Source organism: Heterodontus francisci, unplaced genomic scaffold (assembly GCF_036365525.1).
Source record: "Heterodontus francisci isolate sHetFra1 unplaced genomic scaffold, sHetFra1.hap1 HAP1_SCAFFOLD_102, whole genome shotgun sequence".
NCBI classification, from domain to species: domain Eukaryota; kingdom Metazoa; phylum Chordata; class Chondrichthyes; order Heterodontiformes; family Heterodontidae; genus Heterodontus; species Heterodontus francisci.
The window spans coordinates 5081469-5089529 of NW_027140380.1; the positions used below are offsets into that span (position 1 = coordinate 5081469).

Here is an 8061-nt window from a genome sequence, read left to right on the forward strand (position 1 = left end):
CTGGAAGGAAGATGTTGATGCAAATAAAGAGTAAAACATGTTAAGACGAAGCGTGGTGTGATTGGGGATAGCAGTAAATATAGTGTTGGTGAATTATTTGTGTTAATAAACTTCCACTGCGCCCTCTGCTGCAGGCTGCTGTTTATATCCAGCTGTGTATTAGTGCTGTGTGTTAGCGAGATAAATGTTTGTTTCAACGCTGTTTATAAAGCAATAGCATTGCACTCAAACAGTCCCAGACATAGCAACACACGTACAAAAGCAAAATACTGTGGATGCTGGAAATCTGAAACATAAACAGATAATGCTTGAAATAGTCAGCAGGTCTGGCGGCATCTGTGGAGAGAGAACAAAGTTAATGTGAGCTAAGGAAACAGATCTGAACTGTTAACTGTTTCTTTCTCCACAGATGCTGCCAGACGTACTGAGCATTTCCAGCATTTTCTGTTTTTATTACAGCAATACAGGTGTTGGGAGGCTCAGCCTGGCTACACAATGTTACAAGGACGCTGAGTAACACCATCGACAACGGGACAGAGAGAAAAACACACAGAAAACCAATAGACAGTGAGGAAGCAAAACTGAGGGACAGAGAGAGAGACAACGAGACTGAGACGGAGAAACAAGGCATTTGTATGATTGTGTTCTCCCTGTTGTCTAAAGGTATTTCCTGGTGTGTAAATATGTTTTCTGTTGTGTAAAGATGTCCCCTGTTGTTGTGCAAAGGTTTTCCCTGTTATTGTTTTATTTTCTGTGACTGACCGTCTCCTCACTGTGACCATTTGTCCTGGTTTTATTGTGGCCAACATCACCATCTGGTGGTGGAGAGGAGGCTCTGCAGGAAGGGGTTGACAAAGTGGGAGAGACTCGGCTGGTCCGTGTTTGCAGCTTGTGTTCGTGTGAGCAAATGTGATTTGTTACTGATTGATGTGTTCACTGGAAGGAAGAAGCTGATTGCAATGGAGTGCCTTTGGAAGCATCTTGTTATTCTGGGGAAATACTTGATGTTTTGAAAGTGAACAGTTTGCATTATTACGAAGCATAAATAGCAGAAAATGGTTTCGATCCATTGACCTCTGGGTTATGAGCCCAGCACGCTTCCACTGCGCCACTCTGCTAACTGCTGTTTTAAATTTTGGCTGCCCGTTAGTGAAATATGTTCATTTCCCCAATGTTTTGATAAAAATAGGATTGTCGTCGGATTTCTCAAGAATCCCGGACTCAGCAACACACATGCTGACGGACTCACCCTCACTGCGCAATGACACAAGGACACGGAGTAACAGCACCGACAATGAGGCAGGCAGAGAAAGACACACAGAAAACCAGGAAGATATTATCAGGACTCAGAAAGGAACAGACAGAGAACGGTACTGAGCAAACCAGCAAGAGACAGCGAAAGACTGATGAACACCACTTGGAGGGAGCACTGAGGGTGGCAAGGGTCCAGAATGTAGTCTGGCTGGGGGATTTCAATGTCTATCACCATGAGTGGCTCGGTAGCACCACTACTGACCATGCTGGCCGAGTCCTAACGGACATAGCTGCTCGATTGGGTCTGCGGGAGGTGGTGAGGGAACGAACAAGAGGGAAAAACATACTTGAACTCATCGTCACCAATCTGCCTGCCGCAGATGCATCAGTCCATGACAGTATTGGTAGGAGTGACCACTGCACAGTCCTTGTGGAGATGAAGTCCCGTCTTCACATTGAGGATACCCTCTATCGTGTTGTGTGCCACTAGGACTGTGCTAAATGGGATAGATTTTGAACAGAACCAGCAATGTATAACTGGGCATCCATGAGGTGCTGTGGACCATTAGCAGCAGCAGAATTGTAGTCAACCACATTCTATAACCTCATGGCCCGGAATATTCCCCCACTCTAACATTACCAACAAGCTGGGGGATCAACCCTAATTCAATGAAGAGTGCAGGAGGGCATGCCAGGAGCAGCACCAGGCATACCTTGAAATGAGGCATCAGCCTGATGAAGCTACAGCCCAGGACTACTTTCATGCCAAACAGCAGAAGCAGCATGCAATAGACAGGGCTAAGTGATCCCACAACCAATGGATCAGATCTACACCCTGCCACATCCAATGATGAATGGTGGTGGACAATTAAACAACCAACAGGAGGAGGTGGCTCCACAAATATCCCCAACCTCAATGATGGGGGAGCCCAGCACATCAGTGCAAAAGATAGGGATGAAGAATTTGAAACAATCTGCAGCCAGAAGTGCTGGGTTGATGATCCATCTCGGCCTCCTTCTGAAGTCCCCAGCATCACAGATGCCAGTCTTCAGCCAATTCGATTCACTCAATGTGATATCAAGAAACGACTGAAGGCACTGGATACAGCAAAGGCTACGTGCCCTGACAATATTCCAGCAATAGTACTGAAGACCTGTGCTCCAGAACGTGCCGCGCCCCTAGCCAAGCTGTTCCAGTACAGGTACAATACTGGCATCTACCCGGCAATGTGGAAAATTGCCCAGGTATGTCCTGTACACAAATAGCAGGACAATTCCAACCCAGCCAATTGCTGCCAAATCAGTCTACTCTCAATCATCAGTATCGTGATGGAAGATGTCATCGACGGGGCACTTGCTTTGCAATAACCTGTTCAGTGACGCTCAGTTGGGTTCCGCCAGGGCCATTCAGCTCCTGACCTCATTACAGCCTTGGTTCAAACAAGGACAAAAGAGCTGAACTCAAGAGGTGAGGTGAGAGTGTCTGCCCTTGACATCAAGGTAGCATTTGACTGAGTATGGCATCAAGGAGCCAGAGCAAAACTGGAGTCAATGGGAATCAAGAGGAAAACTCTGCACTGGTTGGAATCGTACCTAGCACAAAGGAAAATGGTTGTGATTGTTGGAGGTCAATCATCTCAGCTCCAGGACATTACTGCTGGAGTTCCTCAGGGTAGTATCCTCGGCCCAACCTTCTTCACTACTTCATCAGTGACCTTCCTTCAATCATAAGGTCAGAAGTGGGGATGTTCACTGATGATTGCAAAATTTAGCACCATTCGCGACTCCTCAGATAGTGAAGCAGTCCATGTAGAAATGCAGCAAGACCTGGACAATATCCAGGCTTGGGCTGATAAGTGGCAAGTCACATTCGCGCCACACAAGTGCCAGGCAATGACCATCTCGAACAAGAGAGAATCTAACGATCTCCCATTGACATTCAACGGCATTACGATCGCTGAATCCCCCACTATCAACTTCCTGGGGGTTCCCATTGACCAGAAACTGAACTGGAGTAGCCTTATAAATAGTGTGACTACATGAGCTGGTCAGAGGGTAGGAATCATGCGGTGAGTAACTCACCTCCTGACTCCCCAAGCCTGTCCACCATTTACAAGGCACAAGTCTGGAGTGTGATGGAATACTATCCACTTGCCCGGATGGGTGCAGCTCCAACAACATTCAAGAAGCTCGACACCATCCAGGACAAAGCAACACGCTTGATTGGCACTCCGTCCACAACATTCACTCCCTTCACCACTGACGTACAGTGGCAGCAGTGTGTACCATCTACAAGATGCACTGCAACAATGCACCAAGGCTAGTCAGGCAGCACCTTCCAAACCTGCATCCTCTACTGCCTAGAAGGACAAGGGCAGCAGATGCATGGGAATACCACCACCTGAAAGTTCTCCTCCAAGCTACACATCATCTTGACTTGGAACTATATCGCTATTCCTTCCTTCACTGTCGCTGGGTAAAAATCCTGGAACTCCCTTCCTAATAGCACTGTGGGTGTACCTACCCCACATGGACTGCAGTGGTTCAAGAAGGAAGCTCATCACCACCTTCTCATGGGCAATTAGGGATGGACAATAAATGCTGGCCTGGCTGGCGACGTCCACATCCCATGAAACAAATAATTAAATACAATAACAGCTCATCTCAATTCCTAGTATTTATAAATCCCACCAGTCCAACATAAGCTGAACAATTATTGCATGTTGTGATTGACGGTCTGGTCTGTAAACTGCACTGTATCACAGATTGCTGACATTTGCTAACTGGAAGTGAGAACTGCAAAATCGGGACAGTAGTTCACATAGTCTGTCAGTGTGAAAGAATCAGGCAATGTGAGGTAATAGAATTTGTCTGTAAATGTTACACTCACATTGCTTTATATTTTTATATTGAAAATAAAAGTAATCATTTCGTGAAAATAGTGACATGTTGTCCAAACTTTGGTAGCCAGTTGTTTTCGTCTTGCACTCAGCAGGGCAATCCACAAGAATACCAATTTAAGGGAAAACAACAACTTTCTTCTGTATGAGAAGAGAGTGCTGATTGGTTGGCAAGTGAACTCTGATTGGTCGAGGCATTGCCATTCAGAATGCATCAGTTTATGGTAACTGACAGATAACTGCCCAGCTTTGTCTGAAATTTAAACCAGGCAGCTTGACTCTGATTGGTCACGGCATTGCCCTGTGGAATGAGCCAGTGAATGGCTGTCACTTATTTTGTTTAGCTGAAACTGGCACAACATGTGTGCATGTTCTTTCTGTCTGCAAAGAACAGGGCCCTGTGTATTAATATATGTAGCTTACAGTACACACCAGTGCACCACACTGCGAGCCCTACTGACAGTCTTAAATCGGTTGTCAGTGTAATTCTTAGCACACTGAGAATTATTTAGCAAATGTTGTCCTATTGTGGAATCACATCTCATGTTGGATACTGTGTTTTGAGTTTTGCAAGCACGGGTTGGTTGGGTTGGGCCCATTGCGAACAGCGGAAGGGACATGTTATTTGATACAATCCGCCAGTTTTGGGATGTACGGTCTAGAAACCTAGCATCACACTGGTATTGAAATTCATATATCACGTTACTTATTTGTGTGATAGGCAGGATGTCTCTTTTGCTTGACAGCAGCATCCTGTTAGTGGCGAACACCACACTTGTTGCTCCTGCATAGTAACAGCAGGAAACAGCTCGCTTCACCTGTTACTCAAATACTGGGGATATATTACCCTTCCAGGGTAATTTGAGGGAGACTGGGCACTTTTCAGGGCTCAAAATGACGTCCTTCAGCCCATTTATAAGTTTGTGTGATATACAGTGAGAAATGATCTTATCAGTGTAGCCATTGTAATGCAGGATGTCTTTGATTCGCCCTATTTCAGCATCAAGCTTGCATGGTGAGCAAATGGCTCAGCCCTATTTATGACGTTGTCGATAAGACCAATTTTATAGCGCGTGGAACTGTAATAATCCCAACGCGTGTATTGACCAGTGAAGGTAGGTTTGCGGTAGACTGTGGTAGAAAACCCCTTAGCAGATTTCTCAACTAGTACATCAAGGAAAGGGAGCTCATTTGACTGCTCCATTCCAAAGGTGAATCTGAGTGTAGGATGGAGCCCATGAAGACGTGCAAGGAAATTATTTCATGCAGATGCGGATTCAAATTTAGCAAACGTATCATCTACTTTTGGAAATATGCAAGCGGTCGGAGGTTAGGTGTCATTCCCTTAAAAACAGTTTTGTCATGGAATCCAACAAAGATGTTTGTGAGAGCTGGGCCTAGAGGGGATCCCATGGCAACACCAGCAATGCATGGTGTCAATAAAACTGAACTCAACTGTGCAAGTTGCCGAGTTCATAAGTTCAATGAATACAGATTCACACAATGGTGACGGGTATAGATCACCATGATATAGCACTGCATTGCAAATATCTATGGCTTCCTGAAGTGGTACATTGGTGAATGGGCTAGCAATGTCAAATGACACATGGACACGGCATTGCTATCGATATGCAAGTCCTGTATGGTCTTCGCAAATGTGAAGGAATCCTTCACTGTGCATGTGGTGAACTTGCTCAAAAACTGGTTGGAACAATTTGCCCAACCATTTGGCAAATTCATTTCAGGAAACTATTTACATTACTTCAAATAAAGGCAACACAACGACACAAAGAATTGAGCACAACGCTGAAAGTTTCACAGCAAATAGTCAAGTGAGAAAAGGATGAAATACAGAAAGAAAAAGCCTAAAATACTGAAAACACTCAGCCAGTCCGGAAACAACTGTGGAGAAGAGAAGCTCGGGTTAGTGGTCCAGTTCTGTGACCCTTCTATAGACCTGAAACATTGCTCCTACCTTCCTCTCTCCACAGATATTGCTGGAACTGCTGAGTGTTTCCAGAATCTTCTGTTATTATTCAGATTTCCAGTGTGTGCAGTATTTCTCTTTTTGAAAATAAAATATTCCCTGAGAGGAATGGAACGTTACATAAAAAATAGGAGTGGGCCATTCGGCCCATGGAAATAGCTCTGCCATTCAATAAGATCGCAGCTGATTTCCTACATCAACTCCATCTTACCACACTGGCACAGATCCCTTGATTCCCTTAGTCTCCAAAAACCTATCGATCTCTCTCTTGGATATACCCAACGAGCATCCACATCTCTAGAGTCACAGAGAGATACAGCACTGAAAAAGGCCCTTCGGCCCACCGAGTCTGTGCCGACCAACAACCACCCATTTATACTAATCCTACACTAATCCCATATTCCTACCACATCCCCACCGACCCTATATTTCCCTCCCACCTACCTAAACCAGGGACAATTTATCATGGCCAATTTACCTACCAACAAGTCTTTTGGCTTGTGGGAAGAAACCGGAGCACCTGGAGAAAACCCACACAGACACAGGGAGAACTTGCAAACTACACCTGGGCAGTACCCAGAATTGAACCCGGGTTGCTGGAGCTGTGAGGCTGCGGTGCTAACCACTGCGCCACTGTGCCGCCCATAATGTGTGATCTCACCAAGGCTCTGTCTAATTGCAGTCAAACTTCTTTATTCTTATAAAAACTCTTCACAATGTTGAACACAACTATTAACTGCCATTCTGCTCTAAGAAGAAGGACCCCAGCTTCACACACCCCAGACCCCTATTCTTTCCACATTAGCTGAATTCCTGCATTTCTGATACCATTCCAGTAAATCTCCTCTGCACCCTCTCTGAGGCCTTGACATTCCTGCTAAAGTGTGGAGCATGGAATTATACACAACGCTCTAACTGAGGCCTATAACCAGTGAGATTTCTAAAGGTCCAGCATAAATTCCTTGTCTGTGTCCCGTAATCCCATTTCTGGTTTCTGACTCAATGTCGGCTCTGAGTTGTTGAAACTGCCTGAATAAATATTTCCACCCAACAAAGCGCTCGGAATGTGAGAAGGGACAAAGTGAGTGACCAAGTACATCAACTCCAAGTAAAACTCCACCATGTAGTGAAAACACTCGAAACACAACGGCTCTTTTAAGAGCCACCCACAATCGCTCTGAAAAAACTGCACCAACATCTCTCTAGAATTGGGTTATTTCATTGGTTTTAATGCTCAGTAACTCTCTGGAACTTTCTCACTGTCTTTGTGTTTTCTGTTTCAATCTGGTATGGAGATTCTGGGAAGATGCGTTTCACTGCCTGGGAGGATCTTTGTGGTTTTCCTGCAGAAACACAAAACAAAGTCTCTTTTCAGAGTCACCCACCGCCTCATAGGGACAGCAGTGACATGGGAACGGGAGCTGGGGTGTGTTTTATGCCGGAAATATCAGTTAATGATTTATGTTCTGCTCTCGTTATATTCCAATCTCTGAATTGAGCCTTTCCACCACACCAGGGTTATGGGGAGAGTTTTCATCGTTTCTTTTCTAAACGTACAGACGATGTTATAAAGTTGCTGATTTACCCAGATGGCGGATTCTCCCCTCACAGTGAAAAGTAACATCACACCTTCACATTGTTTTATAATTGAATAATTAGTCAAATGGAATTATTTGTGATGTTATTTCCCCCGAGACGGTGTTTCCTGCAGTGAAACTGAGCAGTTTCAGCTCAGTCATTCAGGGACCAGGAATTCCTGCAGTTTGAACCCGCTGGAACCCCAGCCCACTTCTGATTGGTCACCCTCTTCTCATAAAGTCAGTGACAGCACATGAGGAGGCCATTCGCCCCATTGAGTCCATGTCGGGTTTCCAATCTGTTCAGTCCCCGACTCAATCCCCAAATCCTTGCGGGTCAAAA

The 8061-nt window shown here is 45.2% G+C and overlaps 1 non-coding gene across 1 annotated transcript; it reads right to left on the reverse strand.

The window, feature by feature from the left end:
* Positions 1 to 1046: 1046 nt before the first annotated feature.
* On the reverse strand, positions 1047 to 1118 carry trnam-cau (transfer RNA methionine (anticodon CAU)). The gene has a single exon. It is a non-coding gene; the product is annotated as a tRNA-Met (tRNA).
* Between the last annotated feature and the right edge of the window lie 6943 nt (positions 1119 to 8061).